At 42.2% G+C, this 15,837-nt stretch overlaps 1 long non-coding RNA gene across 1 annotated transcript; it reads left to right on the top strand.

The window, feature by feature from the left end:
• The first annotated feature begins 6,291 nt into the window (after nucleotides 1–6,291).
• On the top strand, nucleotides 6,292–7,989 carry LOC144311844 (uncharacterized). The gene is made up of 3 exons (XR_013377344.1): nucleotides 6,292–7,024; nucleotides 7,343–7,396; nucleotides 7,657–7,989. It is a non-coding gene; the product is annotated as an uncharacterized LOC144311844 (long non-coding RNA).
• The last annotated feature ends 7,848 nt before the right edge of the window (nucleotides 7,990–15,837 follow it).

Below are 15,837 nucleotides of genomic sequence, written 5' to 3'. Positions count from 1 at the left end.
GCCACAAGATTTGAATTATGAAGATTGTGGGAATGTAGCATTTGCTTCCTATTGCCAGGCTGGGGGTACTCCTGACCTGTGCCTCTGAGTGGTAGAGGTGGGCTTTCAGTTCAGAAGTCTGAATGACACACACCGTTTATGAGGAATCAGATCTCTGAATAAATTGACCAGAAAGCAATACTTTATCCTACCGTTTCGGCCAGAGATCATGGTACTCAATTATACATTTTTTAGAGCTTGAGGTTAGTAAAGGAAACTTGGAACAACAGTTGGTTTCATTTAATTTCAGTTGTAAGTTAACAAATATCTCTAAAATAAAACTAGGGTTAATACAGTCTTCCTTATTTAGAGTTCCATTAATGTAAAGTGTAATCCTGTTCTTACAGTAAAGCAATTCATTTGTAATTTTTATAGTCTCACTTAAAAGACTGATTAAAATAATAAAGGAAGTTCGTATGTAAATATTTGGAAGGTAATTGTCAAATAAATTCAGTATTTCCATAGAAATATATACTAAAAGCTCACTCTTCTTTTCAATAAAAGCAAGGTACCCAGATCCCTGTTTGATTTTCTTTGTTTCCTCTTTAATGCCTTGTAACTAAATCCTAGATCCAGGAGAGGAACATCTCATCATTTGGTTTGATCTTTTTCATAGAGAAGGTGCTGCCTAGACCTGGAGCTTCCAATGACTGACCAATATTATCTGAGAGACATATAAAAAGTAAATGCTCAACAGAATAAAAAATCATTAAAACTAAGCAACCCATAATCCCAGTGGTCGGAGATGGGCACCGTTAATACAGTGGTTATAGAAATCTGGGACCTTTTCTATAAATGTAGATCCATCTATCTCTTTCTTTGACTCCTCTTCATGTTTCCCCAATATACATGTGTCCACAATATCATTTTACTATCTTTAGGACAGTTGCTGTTTTCATACACTCTGCTGACCTCTCCATCAGAGAAGGGATTTGTTGGGGGGTGGGGGGGCAGTTCCTGGATCTTCCCCTCACTCCTTTTCCATTATCTCTGATATTTTTGCCCATGAAAGAAAGCCTTCCCCGAGAACTGCCAGCCACTTACTTCCAGATCTACAAATCCACTTCAAGACTTTGAGAGACAGAAAAGTAGCTCCTACTTTGAAAGGTTGGAATCCTTAGACCCGCACCCTCAAGGAAAACATTGGTTACCTGATTGTGAGCAAATTCTAGAAAAGAGTCTATCACAAGTCCCGTGTATAGTTGCTGTGATTCTTTCTGGCCAGGCAATGTTGCATCTAAGACTAGCTTTTGACAGGATTGCAGTTCTTTCTGTCCAGCTATGATTGCCTGCTTGCTCCTGTGGCTTCTAGTAGCTCTTTTGCTCACTTGAGTAAGAAATTTCCCCTTCTGCAACATCAGGTTGCTATTCTTAAAAAAAAATTAAAAAACTAAATAAATAGAGATTGGTTGCTCACTCTTTATTTCATCAACCAAGAAAGAAAGGAAAAGGAAAAAGAGAGATTGGAAACCCAGAATTTCTTTCTTTCTTTCTTTCTTTCTTTCTTTCTTTCTTTCTTTCTTTCTTTCTTTCATTTTTTTCTTCTTCTTTCTTTTCTTTCTTTCTTTCTTTCTTTCTTTCTTTCTTTCTTTCTTTCTTTCTTTCTTTTTTTCTTCTTCTTTCTTTTCTTTCTTTCTTTCTTTCTTTCTTTCTTTCTTTCTTTCTTTCTTTCTTCTTTCTTTCTTTCTTTCTCTCTTGTTTTTTTTTTTTAGATTTATTTATTTAGGGGCACCTCAGTGGCTCAGTCAGTTAAACAACCAACACTTAGTTTTAGCTCCAATCATGATCTCAGGGTCCTAGGATATAGCCCAGGGCAGGCTCCATGTTCAGTGGGGAGTCTACTTGGATACTCTCCTTCTCCCTCTGCCCCTCCCCTCTCTCTCAAATGATTTGAGAGAGAGAGAGAGAGAAAGAGAGAGAGAGAGAGTGAGAGCGAGCGAGCGAGAGCATATGCATGAGTGGAGGGAAGGGCAGAGGGAGAGGATCTCAAGCAGACTCTCCACTGAGTATGGAGCCTGCCCAGGATTGATCACATGATCCTGAGACATGACCTGAGATGAAACCAAGAGTCAGATGCTTAATCAACTGAGCCACTTGGGTGTCCTAAAGGTGTATTTATTTATTTATTTATTTATTTATTTATTTATTTATTTATATTATTATTTTTAAGTAGGCTCCATGCCCAGCATGGAGCCCAACATAGGTCTTGAACTCATGACCCTGAGATCGTGACCTGAGCTAAAATCAAGAGCCAGATGCATAACCAACTGAGCCACCCAGGTGCCCTTGGAAACACAGAATTTCATTTAACATTTTCATTTCTTTCATTTCAGAGCTCTTCAGTTTCCTCAAGCCCGCCTGCCTGTACTCTCTGCTCTTTCTACTAAAGCATCACCTTTGAAAGATTTTAAGAAAGGATTTTGGAACCCTAAAAATGAATAGGACTCCAAAAGTGAATACACATTTGTGTAAAGAAGCTAGCCAATCTCAATCAACCTCAAATTAGCAGGGCTAACACTTGTCTATAAAGGAAGAGCTGTTTCAACTGTTTGCCAAAGCCTAGATCTATGAGCCATTTTATTTGCCATCTTTACAGACACTGTGTTATTAAAGTCATTCACCTACTGGGAATATTTTCCAAAAAATTTATTCCCCCATGGGAAATTATGAAAAATTTAGAACGGCACATTTTAACTACTGAATATTAATGCAACCTTTCCTAACTACTAATAAAAGAATGAAATCCCTGTTTGTGAATATATTAAAAAGTTAGGCCAGGCTGTTTTATATGCACCAGTAATTTTTTCCCTGTGACATTCATTTTCACTTTAGGATTTAGACAGGATTGTAATGGGACTGATAAGAGCAGAACTATGCACTTTGTAAATGTGCATAAATGTGCCCATTTTTGACTTCATGAGAATTGATTGCAGTGTTTGCTTTTGAGATGAATGAGTTCAAAGTTCTTAATTCCATATGTGACATACACCATTATAGGGTATTACTCCCCATCAAAGAGTTCAATTAAGCTGATGGAAAAATTAAATTGACTATCTTGACTTAGCTATGACATGTCATATGTCATCACTTGGGTTTCCCAGTGAGCAGACTGGAATTATATTGATTCAGTAAAGACAGGGGTTTAGGAATCAGGGAACCCAAATTTTAGCCCTATGTCCATTAATGACCAAATCAGATAATTGTCTTTGGGCCTCATGTGTGTTGAGTGAGTATATGATGACTATGTGTGTGTGTGTGCGTGTGTATGCTTATAAAAAGTGGTACAAGGTAAGACATGCAGTATAGCTGAAACCTTAGGTGTGTTATGAACAGTGGTGGGAGACAGAGGTGACAAGTAGGTTCAACCATGAGGGACATTAAATGTCATGCTAAAGATACTAGAGTTTATTTTATTAGTGCTTGGGAAACACTCCTTTTTTTCCCTAAACTTTCTAATTAGAAAGAATGTTAAGCTTATGTAAGAGTTGTGAAAATAGTATAAAATTCAACATGCTATTCACCAAACTTCCTCTAATGTCAACAATTTATGTATTTATTAAAACCAAGAAATTTACATTGGTATAATATGAATAATTAGAGACTTGATTCAGATTTTTACCAGTTTTTCCACTACATTTAAAAAGAACAACAAACTCTTCCAAGATCCCATCCAAGACACCACATTGCATGCATTTTCTGGTGATGTCTCTAGTGTTCTCTAATTTGTGATTTAATTTTTTCAGCCATTCTTTGTCTCTCCTGACCTTCACATGTTTCAAGTACAGGTCAGTTATTTTGTAGAATATCGCTTGATTTGGGTTTGTCTGAAATTTCCTCAAGATCGGATTGACGTTAACAGTTTTTTGTCAAGAATACTACAGAAGTGATTTGCCCTTCTTGGTGTGTGATATGAGACAGAACTTGATGTTGATATGCTTATTATTGGTGATGCTAACCTCTTTCACATGGCTAAGGTGGTATATGTCAGATTTATCCACTGGGAAGTTATTATTTTCCATTTGTGATAATTAAATATTTTGGAGGGACATTCTTTGTCACCTTACAAATGTCTAGCTTCTCCTTCATTTTTTGCACACTAATTTCAGTGTTTACTCACAGGTCTTGCCTGGATCTATTACTACTGTGGTGTTCAAATGGTGATTTTCTATTTCTACCACTTCTTCTACATATATTAGTTGGAGTTCCCCTGTAAGGGAGAGTCACTTAATTGTTTTGAGTAATGATAGGATTACCAAGCTTTTAATATATGGATGAGAGATGGAAAAAATCAAGGTTGGAGGCACAAAGACTCTAATTAGGGGACTGTTGAAATAATTTAGGAGAGATGACAAGGGCCTCAACTTAGGCCACGACAATGCAGGTAAGCAATTAGCATGAGGCTTATTTAAGAGGTAGAATCAAGAAGTCAACATGGCGACTTCTTAGCAAGGAAGGTATCAAGCATTGTATCAGGATTCTGTCTTGGAGATAAGGAATATTGGAGGAATAAATGGTTTTGGGAGAAGAGAGCCAAGACAAATTGAGTGATGGACACACAGAGTTGAGATACCCCCAGAGAACATCCATGGAGGATCGTCTAAGAAGTTCGTCATACAAAAGGCTGGAGCTTAGAAGAGAGGTCTGCCAGAGACGCATAGGCCTCTAAGTCATCAGTAGGTGGGTGAGTGTTGCAATCCTGGAAATGCTTGAAGCTGTCCAGGAAAAGGATGTTCAGACAGAGAAGTCATAGCAAGTCAAGGAACGCCAACGTAAAGGCAGAAAGAGGAAAAGGAACTCACACAGAGAGAATGAAAATGTGCACCTGGAAAGCCAACAGAATAGGAAAATGCAGGTAGGGGAAAAATCCTATGCAGGAGGGAATGTTCACTGGCATGCGGGTTACCCAAAAGGCTCAAACAGTATGGCGACTATGAGTTAATGTGTAATCTTAACCAGGGTAACTTCAGCATAGTGGTGAGGGCAGACCCTGCCCATTCCTACAGGAAGTGAAGAAAGCAAGACTGTGTAGATCCCTCTTTTAGGGTTTGAAGGAGCTAGGAAACAGGATGGTGGGAGGGGAGGGGAGCCAATTTAGATTATTACTGGACACACTTCCCTTTTCACACTCATAGACTTTGGCTTTAAGTATAATATTTATTCTTTGTACATTAGCACGAGAAGACCCTTATTTCTCCAGGTGCTTTATATTAAAATACACACATGTAGACACACACACACAATATCATCTGGTGGTATCCAAGATAATCCATCATTCCACTGTCAAAGAATGTGCTTCACCTGGCTGACAAAGAATCACCTAAAAACGTTTGATTTTTGTATCTCGGTTCAGCTCGTTTGAATTGAGTATTTGGCCAAGGCCTCAATGTGCTCAGTGGACAGGTCAATTTGCTTTGCTTGGCCAGGTTCCTGAGTAGCCCCCCGTCACCAGCCTTACAAATGCTTCATTATCAGCTGAATGGAGAGCAAGGTGAAAGGAGATAGAAGAGTTCAGCTCGAATCTATCCCCACGAGGGGAAAAACAATTCAAAACACATGCCCTGCTCACAGAGGAGCAAGAGCATTATCTTTGTATAACATTAATTCAACATAGAGGTCAAATTTTCCTCAGTAAACTAAATTACTTCCTTTATTCTATCTGGAAAGAAAGATATTTGCCTCCAGAACATCCTTTGAACATAAGAAATTAAGCCTGGAATATGAGTCATTTGAGCTAAAAGTACAAGATATTCTGGAAGCTGGGTGTGGGCTTGTAACTATTTATTTACATTTTATAAGGAACTTATTTTGATTTTAAAAACAACGTAATAATATTCCAGAAAGGTAAAAAACAGAAAAGAGAACCATTACTAATCTCATTAACATAGTTACTATCCTCTTTAAGTATTTCCTTATTTCCTTCTATATGCACCCATATTTTTATATAATTGCAATCACATGGAATATATGGTTTTGTCCCTGGCTTTTTCACTTGACTCATAAGCATTACTCTGAGTTGCTATGTACTCTTTCTAATTATTCTTTTTAATGACCACATAATATTCCATGGAGTGTTTGTGCCATGTTAATTAAGCATTCCTCTACCGTAGGACTTTTAGTTTGTTTCTAATTTATCACTTTAATAAATAAGGCTATATTGAAAAATGTGGTGTGCCATGGTTTTATCCCTATATTTTGTTATTTTCTTAGGATATATTTTCAAAAGTGAGACTGCTAAGCCAGAGGGATGAATATTTAAGCTCTCCAGATGTACTTTTGTACTGGTTTTTTGAAAGAGCTTACTTATTATGATGTCACCTACTGAGGTTTGCCATGTGGGTGGGAGATCCAAAGGCCAGAGCAGGGTCAGGCGGGATGGGTCTCCCTCTGGGAAAAGAGGTGGAAGAGCTACACAAATTCTATCTAGGGTTTTGCTGATAATAAATGTTAGTGAAGCTGAAACTCTACTGTGAGGTTCAAACTGGAGGTGGACTTCTAAATAGGAGAAACAAAAGGAAATAGGAAGTCAAGAAAGGGGTCAAAAAGTCTGATGGATACTTAAAGGACTGAAGAAACAGTGGGGTGGGAAAAGCCACAGGGGCATGAGGCAATCTGAGATGCTATGTTTGAAGCCTGTACTGGTTACAGGCTGTATTTGTGCAGAACGGATACATTTCAGGGGTTTCAGACATTCACAAAATGACACTGGACTGGGCAGTAATGAAAACTTCTTTAGTTTTCACTGTCTGTTGGACACTGTCTTAAGTTTTTCATGGATTCCCATTCAGTCTTCATTACAACAGGTGAATCTTCATCAACAGGTGCTATTATCGTTTCCATTTTCAGGCAAGGATGCCAAAACTTCGAGAGGAGCCAATGAGGGCCTTTTCTAAGATGACACAGTGACAGGCGTGTCAGGTGATCAGTCGCCTGTGCTTTGCTCCTCAGTGCTCTCCATTCCACTGGTTTCTAATTTTGTGAACATAGTGTGAGTACCAATATACCTCATTCTTCATTTAATTTATATTCCTAATTTCTAATCATGTTTAATATTTGAATAAGACACTAATGTAAGAACTGGGGATTGGGTAAAACAGGATCATTTACACATCTGAAAAATGTGCGCATAGACAAGGAGGTGAGCATGTTCCAGATTAGTAGTGAGTCAGCACGAAACTAATGTGTTCAATTTTTAAATTCAAGAATGTTTGCCTAATACTAAAGTTCTTTAAATGTGGCCATTATTTATTGGAAACATTCCATCTTTAGAAATAAGAGGGAACACAGTGATGGCTTATCATTCCAGGGTCCCGGCCACATTGAGCATGGAATCAAATCTCTTCAAACATAACTGTTACAGGTAAGAGAAAAAGTTATCTCTGGAGTGGATGCACTGGGGATCAAATTGGGCCCCTCTACAAGAGGGCTGTGGGTGTCTCGGGCAGAAACAGCACCCCTGAGCACCTGAATTTTTATGCTCTTAGTCCTGTTTTCCAGCAAAACCTCTGAGGAAGGTGCTTCAGTGGTATGGATAGTCTTTGGTTTTGAAATGCCATATGGATGTATTTTCTTTCTATCGAGAACTTTCCTTTAGGGAACTAATGTGTTTAACATTGAAAGGACTTCCAGTTCACCATCTACACGTGAAGAGCTTGGAAGCTGTCACTCCTATCTTTACCAACAAAAGCCCTGCAAACTGATGGTCAATGACTTTTCTTGGATTTATTATGGAAATAAGAACACAGGGAAAACCACCCTGAAATCCGCAGAGATAGGCTCATCCAGAGAGACAACGCTAAGACCCATTTACCTGGCCTGGGAGTTTCTGGAGCTACAAACTGGTAAGCATACTTCGGTGGTAATTTTGGCAAATTGCTAGAGGTAGAGTGTGGACTAGCATGGGAGTGAGAAGCTTTTGGGGATTTCAGTCTTAGGGGGTAGGGCCCCCTCACAATTTCATGGGTTTAAGCTCCAAGAACCTTATAAGTTTTTTTTTTTAAGTTTATTTATTTATTTAGTAATCTCTATACCTAATGTGGGGCTTGAACTCACAATCCTGAGATCAAGAATCGCATGCTTTTCTGACAGAGCCAGCCAGGCTTCCCCCTTTCCAGGTTCTGGTGATGTGTCCATCACAGAAGAAGATCCGCTGCAGCTCTGGCAGGGAGAGAGGACCATTGTGAAACGTGCCCACAGTCTTCTTCATAACAAATACCTACTCTCTAGAGGTGTAGACTTTGCCAGGGCCTTCTCACACCTGGGACAAACATATTCCTTCCACTCCACTCTCCTCTAGCCTTCCTGTCTCACCTAAGATGGCAAAACACAGTGCATAGAGGTCAGGGCATCAGGGAAATAGACTAGAAATGTCACAGCCAGGGAAGGCAGAGGGGGAAAGCTACACTTTGGAGAAACACTTGTGACATTCACAGCACTGGGTCCTAGGCCCACTAACGTGCCGAGATTTGATCATAAGATGATAGAACATTCCCCCTCCTCCACAATTTGCCACCACACCGAGGCCCCTGTGTAATAACTGCAGATTTCAGCAGAGAGACTGGAAAGTACAGACTTTCTCTGGGGAGGAGGAGTACTTAGGGAAGCCTAACATCAAAAGAGAGACAGCAATAAGGATGTGAAGGGAACTTGAAGCCTCTGGCACCTACAGCTAAGCAAACATCAAACAAACCAATTCCAGTCCAGAGACCATAAATCTTCACACTAAGGATCGATTTACCTCAGTTCCTATGACCTGCTACCGCGTATCTAGCTCTCAACATAAAATTACAAGGCATACTGAAAGGCAAGACAAAACAAAACACACACTTTGAAGAGAAAATGCCGTCCTCAGAACCAGGCTCAAATATGATACACATTTTGGAATTATCAGACATAGAATTTAAAATAGCTGTGATTACCATGCTAAGGGCTCTAACATAAAGAGTGGACAACATGCAGGAACAGAGGACTAACATAAGCAGAGAGTTGGAAATTCTAAGAATGAATCAAAAGGAAATGCTAGAAAACAAAGAGCACTGTAAGAGAGGAGGAATGCCTCTGGTAGGCTCATCAGCAGACTCAAAACAGCCAGAGGAAGAATCACTGGGCTTCAACATGAGACTTTCCAAACTGAAATGCACAGAGAAAAAAAAGAAAAAAAACATGAAAAAAACCAACCAAATAAAAACCCAAGACAGAACTGAATATTGAAGAGCTAAGGGACAATTTCAAAAGGTCTAACAAAGGCAGTACTGGACCATCAGAAGGAGAAGAAAGAGAGAATGGAACAGAAGAAATATTTGCGATAATAACGGCTGATGGCATTCCATTTAATGTTCCAAAATAAACAACAGACTCCAAACTACAGATCCAGGAACATAGAACATCATGCAGTTTAAACGAGCACCTCCCTCTCGACTTCAAACAAAACAAAACTCCCCCAGACAAAAAAAACAAAAAACAAAAAACTTCTCACCTAGACATATCATATTTAAATTCTAGACAATAAAAAGCAAAGAGAAAATCTTGAAAGCAGCTAGTGAGTGGGCAGTGGGTATGGGAAATCACATATCTACAGAGAACCAAGGATAAGAATTATGCTAGGGGCAACCCCGCCCGGGTGGCTAAGCGGTTTAGCGCCACCTTCGGCCCAGGGCCTGATACTGGAGACCTGGTATTGAGTCCCACGTCGGGCTCCCTGCATGGAGCCTGCTTCTCCCTCTGCCTTGGGGTGTGTGTATGTGTGTGTGTGTATCTCATAAATAAATAAATAAGTAAAATCTTAAAAAAAATTATGCTAGATTCCTAATCAGAAACCATGCAAATAAGAAGAGAATGGAATGAAATATATATATTTTAAAAGATTTATTTCTTATTTTAGAGATACAGAGAGAGAGAGAGAGAGAGTGAATGCACATGCACAAGAGGGAGGGGCAGAGGGAGAGAGAATCCCAAGCAGACTCTGCACTGAGTGAGGAACCTCATGTGGGCTCAATCTCATGACCCTGAGATCATGACCTGAATTGAAACCAAGAGTCGAATGCTCAACCGACTGTGCCACCCAGGTGCCCCTGAAATATTTAAAGTGTTAAATCAAAACAACCCCCAACCTAGAATTCTATTGCCAGTAAAATGTTACTTCATAGTGGAGAAGTAAAGACTTTTTTCAGAATAGCAGAAATTGAGGAAATTCATCACCACCAGGCCTGTCCTGTGAAAAATGTTAAAAGACGTTCTTTAGGCAGAAGAAAAATGATATAAGTCAGAAACTTGGATCTCCATAAAGAAAGGAAGACCGTTGGCAAAAGAATAAATAAAGTAAAATCATTTATTTTCTTATTCTTTTTTTTTAAAGATGTATTTATTTATTTGAGAGAGAGAGAGAGAGAGAGAACGCAAGCACAAAAGTAGGGTGTGGGGTAGAGGGAAAGAGTTTCAAGCTGACGCCCCTCTAAGTGCAGAGATCCATGTGGGGCTGGATCCCATAACCTGAGCCCAAATCAAGAGTTGCACACGTAACCGACTCAGCCACTCAGGCGCCCCTCATTTCTTATTCTTAATTGATCTGAAAGGTAACTGTTGGAGGCAATAATAGTAACAATTGGGTGATCATTAGCATATGGATAATCGAAACGAATGACAGCGATGTCATAAGGGACAGAAGAGAGGAATTGGGAAAACTCCGTTATCAGGAGCCAAGCCACATACACATGAAGAGGTATGGTGTTATTTCAGAGTAGATTTGGATTAAATATGTATATTCTATGCTCTAGGGTAGCCACTAAAAATTGTTTTTTTTAAAGAAGCATAAAAAAAAAAAAGCATAGTTGATACACTGAGGAGATAAAATGGAATCACGTGAAATAACAATGAGAACCAGAGAAGGAAGGAAAAGAGGAACAAAGAAGAAACGAAGAGCAAGTGCAACAATAGATTAGCAGTTACAACCATGGTGGAGATTAATCCAAATATACTGTCAGTTACTTCAAATTGAGATGGTCTCAGTATGTGCCAATCAAAAGACAGAGATTGTCAGAGTGGAGAGTGTAGTAAAACCCAAAACATCTAGAAGTAATCCACACACACACACACAAAATCCTTAAACACAAAGACTCAGCTCAAAGATAAAAGGACAGAGATTAATATTGAAAGGCTCTTGTGACCGTGGTTGCCAGGGGAGCCTGTATGAGGAGGTCTGGACTAGATTTAAAAGTCTGGTTGGGGCTGGGGGTGGGCAGGCATCCAGGGGTCATTTATCCTCACACCGATGACTAGAAGGCATCTGTCCCTTCAGCGGGAGGTGCTCCGGCCCTGGGGTTACTGGGGGTCGAGGCTCTCACGGTGTGGGCCCTGAGCCAGCAGCATCAGCATCACCTGCAGCTGTGTTAGAGATGCAGATTCTTGGGCTCTGATCCAGACCCACCGAACCAGAGCTCCGGGGTGGGCCTGTGACCCGTGTTCGTCAAGCCCTCCAGGAGTCCCTGCTGCTCACTCAAGTTGGAGGACATCTGCTGTTGGGCATGTTTCTGTGAGTTTGGTCACGGACCACAATCTGGGGGTTAGGGAGGAAAGGTACTTGTTCTCAGACCTACACTTTCTTGTACTACTGACTGCGTAGGGATGAATTTATTTTTCTAGTCATACTGTAACCTCCTGGAAGGCCAGCGTGTGTCACCTTTATCTGTAAATACTTTGTGTCTCACTTCGCACGGGTTGGTCCAAGGTCGGAAGCATGAGTATCACTTGGGGGCTTGTTAAGAATGTAGACTCCTTTTTTAAAAAAATTAAATTAAATTAAATTAAATTAAATTTAGTTTTTTTTTTTTTTTACATATTTTTTTAATTGGAGTTCAATTTGCCAACATCTAGCATAACACCCAGTGCTCATCCCATCAAGTGCCCCCCTCAGTGGCTGTCACCCAGTCACCCCCACCCCCTGCCCACCTCCCTTTCCACCACCCCTTGTTTGTTTCCCAGAGTGAGGAGTCTCTCATGTTCTGTCTCCCTTTCTGATATTTCCCACTCATTTTTTTCTCCTTTCCCCTTTATTCCTTTCACTATTTTTTATATTCCCCAAATGAATGAGACCATATAATGTTTGTCCTTCTCTGATTGACTTATTTCACTCAGCATAATACCCTCCAGGTCCATCCACGTCGAAGCAAATGGTGGGTATTTGTCGTTTCTAATGGCTGAGGAATAAGAATGTAGTAGACTCTTGAGCCCCATCCTAGATCCCCTGAATCTGCATTTTAACACGATCCCCTGAATAGGTTACACGACAATTCATTGAGCAATTGGGTATAGAGAGTGCTTATTAGGGAAAAGATTCATTAAAAATTGAGAATAGAAAATAAAGGGGCGCCTGGGAGGCTCAGTTGGTTAAGTGTCTGCCTTTGGCTCAGGGCGTGATCCTGGGGTCCTGGGATCAGACCCCACATCGGGCTCCCTGCTCAGCGAGGACTCTGCTTCTGTCTCTCCCTCTGCCACTACCCTTGCTTGTGTGCTGTCTCTCTCTCAAATAAATATTTTTAAAAAAGAACATATGAAACAATGTTTTTTTTTTTTTTTTTTTTCCTTTATCGAAGGGGTCCTAGACAGAGGTTCAGGATGACCTGGTTATATCTAGAGGGACTATGGTGCCTCCTGGAAAGAAAGCTCCCTGAAGGGAGAAGGAACTGCTAAGTCTTGAACCATCTAGAGCCCCAGAGGTGTGGCTGGGGGGGTTTGGAAGTGTTGGTCATTTCAGTTCTTGTCCAGGTCCTTGCTCCTTAAGTTTCACAGAACATGGGGGTCTCTGGAGAACACGTGGGCTATACATCAAATCTGACAAGGCTGTTTCTCTAAGACATTGGGGCATGAGCCCCCCATCTTTGACACTCCCACAACAGAGGGAAAAACAAAGGGTGAGGCTATCTAGGGGGTCCAGGAGTTCAGCTGTAAGGGGAGAGGAGACATCTGGCGGGAGGCAGAGGGACAACCACAGCACTCACACGGAGTGGACACGTCCATAATACGCCCGACATACACCCGGGAACTCTAAGAAACATTTAAAGTGCCCTATAGGGGCATGCCCCACAGCAAAACGGGTCATTCCTGCTGATGCCACCTCATGAGTTCATGAGTTCCCACAGGCTACGAAGGGCTGGCTAAAGTCCCACTAGCTTTCTAGAATTTTTATCTAGATATTTAGGTAAATATCTAGAATGTTTTCTTTTTTCTTTTTCTTTGTTTTTTTTTTTTTTTTTTTTTTTTTTTCTAGAATGTTTTCTGTTCATTCTCATTTTGCTTTTGCTTGTTCCCTCAACCAGCCTTTTGGTTAGCCTGCAGAAACATCCAGAACTCACAGAATAAAAAAGCCTAGGGAGCAATATGATGAGTGATGGTTTTCTTTGTCCTGCAATTTGATCCATTTCTCAGCCTGATTTTCTTTATTTTTGAGAAATAAGAAATTTACGAAATACCTCCTTGAAATGGATAACGCGGGCATCTTAGTGAAGTCCTTTGTACTATCTAGGCTTTATCCTCTTCGAATAATAGACTTTGAAACAGGCCGAACTGCAAACTACCCACGTTTCTCAGCTTTTATCTCGTACTTTACGGGTTTCCCCCTAAGAACGCTGTATTTGCTTTCTAGGACTTAGGTTGTGTGTTTTATTTCCTCTATGGAAGACCCAGGTAAAGTTTAAATTACAGTTAATTGATAGAGGCCAAGAAGGAAGATAGAAAAATTTAATTAGTTTCCCTGTAAAGTAATGTGTATTAATCTGACTTTCCACACTAGAGACTAACATATCTTAACTTGCGGGGCACATGAAGTGCTCTGTTTAAATATACAGGGTCTGAGTCATTCTCCCAGCTTATTTTCTGTCTAGACAGGGAAGAGAATCAAATCCCTTTTAAATTATAAAATTGTTCTGTGATTAGATAGCGTGGCTGTCTCCTGAGGCACTCGGGGAACATCATAAATAGTTAACACCTGTTAAAACTTGATTATTTAGGAGGCACGGAGCAGATGCTGAGGGTGTCCCGAGCTGCGTGCCCTCGGCCTGCCTCTGCCTTCAGCTGCAGCGGGTTGGGAGCTCCCAGGCAAACAGCCCCCCCTTGGGCCCTCCCGGTGTCAGCCTCCTGCAAGGGGCCCACTCCTCTGCTCAGGCCTGGGGATGGAGGGGGTTGGTGTGCCCCCCGCCCCTAACCAACAACCACAGGGGGACAGGAGTTGGTGTAGAGATGCCCCAACCCAACAAGGGGAACAAGGGGTGTGGAGCTCCCAGGGGCAAGTGCTGGGGCAGGGAGCTGGGCTTCCTACTTGAACTTTAGAGGAAAAGGTGATTGTTGTTATATTTAAACAAATAAGACCAACTGGAAAAAAGAAATGAGACGTTTTCTGTTCACAGAGGCTTCTTTTTGAATTTCGCGGCCTGGGTGGATTAGCCTTGATCCCACTTACTCCTTTCTGCCTCTTATAGTAGGAATGTTCCAGAAGCCAGAATTTTGTAGTAGGCAATTATTTAGCACCTCCTCAGGTGCTGGGAGGTGCCCCATCACCCAGGTGGCCCTGGGTTCCGCAGAGGGCTTAAAAATCCCCACCCTGAAGGCTGCACGAGGTGCGTTGGCCTCGGGTTGTGGTTGCAGCAGAGAACTCAGACGACCTGCTGGGGCCAGGTGAGTCCTAGGTTGGTCCCACAGCCCTGTGTGGGGTGAGGGGGGGGCCTGTGCCCTGGGTGCCTGAGGGCCCCAGTGAGCAGTAGGGTGCCCTGGGGCCCCTGGCCGGCTTGAGCGCCCGGGTCAAGCGGCGGCAGCAGAGGGAAGCAAGTGGGGTCTCGTGGACTCCTGTGTCCTGGGGGGTGGTCTGGCTGCCTGATGCTCATCTTGGAGCTGGAGCCGGGGTTAGGGTAGGAGGCCTGGGTGTGCGCGGAGTTGCAGGCTTGGGGTTGAGGGGCAGTAGGGGCAGCGGGCTCTAACCCGCCAAACCTGGTGCATGGTTGGCGGACCTCGGAGGCTGTGCGGGCTGAGGTCTGGGGCGCTTGCGACCGAGCTGGTGTCTTTGCTCCCATTGGAAGCCGGTTTCCGATCTCCCCAAGGAGCTCCTGGAGTTAGGAACCGACAGGTGCAGAGATGAGGCGGGACAAGAGGGATGCTAACGGAGGCCCTTCAGGCCTACAGAGTTCACCTTACAGTTTGCTTCTGAACTTCATGCTTCTCCCGGAGGTTTGCCCTTTGCACCTCTGCACCTGGGAAGGGGGGTGGGGAAGAGAGGGCAGACGCGAAGAATAAAAACTCTCCTGTATTCAGTCTACTTATTTTTATAAACTTATTTTTTATTGGTGTTCAATTTGCCAACATATAGAATAACACCCCGTGTTTATCCCGGCCAGTGCCCCGCTCAGTGCCCGTCACCCAGTCACCCCCACCCCCTTCCACCTCCCCTTCCACCACCCCTAGTTTGTTTCCCAGAGTTAGGAGTCTCTCATGTTTAAACTTGTGATCTTTGTTTAGAGGGAAAGTGGCAGAGTTTCCTCTTCTCTTTGCTTGGGTTCCGCTTCGCCCCATTCCTGGTTTGGGTCAGGTGGTGAGGGGCCCAGGCCGCAGGCAGGCTGTTAGGCCGCTACGGATCACGGCCAGCTGCGGGAGTCAGCAGAGGGGGCAGCTGCTGCCTGTAGATCCTCTCTGCCGTGTTGGTCCAACTTCATGGTTTTTGCTCAAGATTTATTTATTCATGAGAGACCCAGAGAAAGAGAGGCAGAGACACAAGAGAGGGAGAAACAGGCTCCCTGCAGGGACGTGGGACTCGATCCCGGG

This window comes from Canis aureus, chromosome 4 (assembly GCF_053574225.1).
Source record: "Canis aureus isolate CA01 chromosome 4, VMU_Caureus_v.1.0, whole genome shotgun sequence".
Classification (NCBI taxonomy): Eukaryota; Metazoa; Chordata; class Mammalia; order Carnivora; family Canidae; genus Canis; species Canis aureus.
The sequence above is the reverse complement of the archived record's forward strand: the minus strand, read 5'-3'. Positions and strand labels throughout refer to the sequence as shown.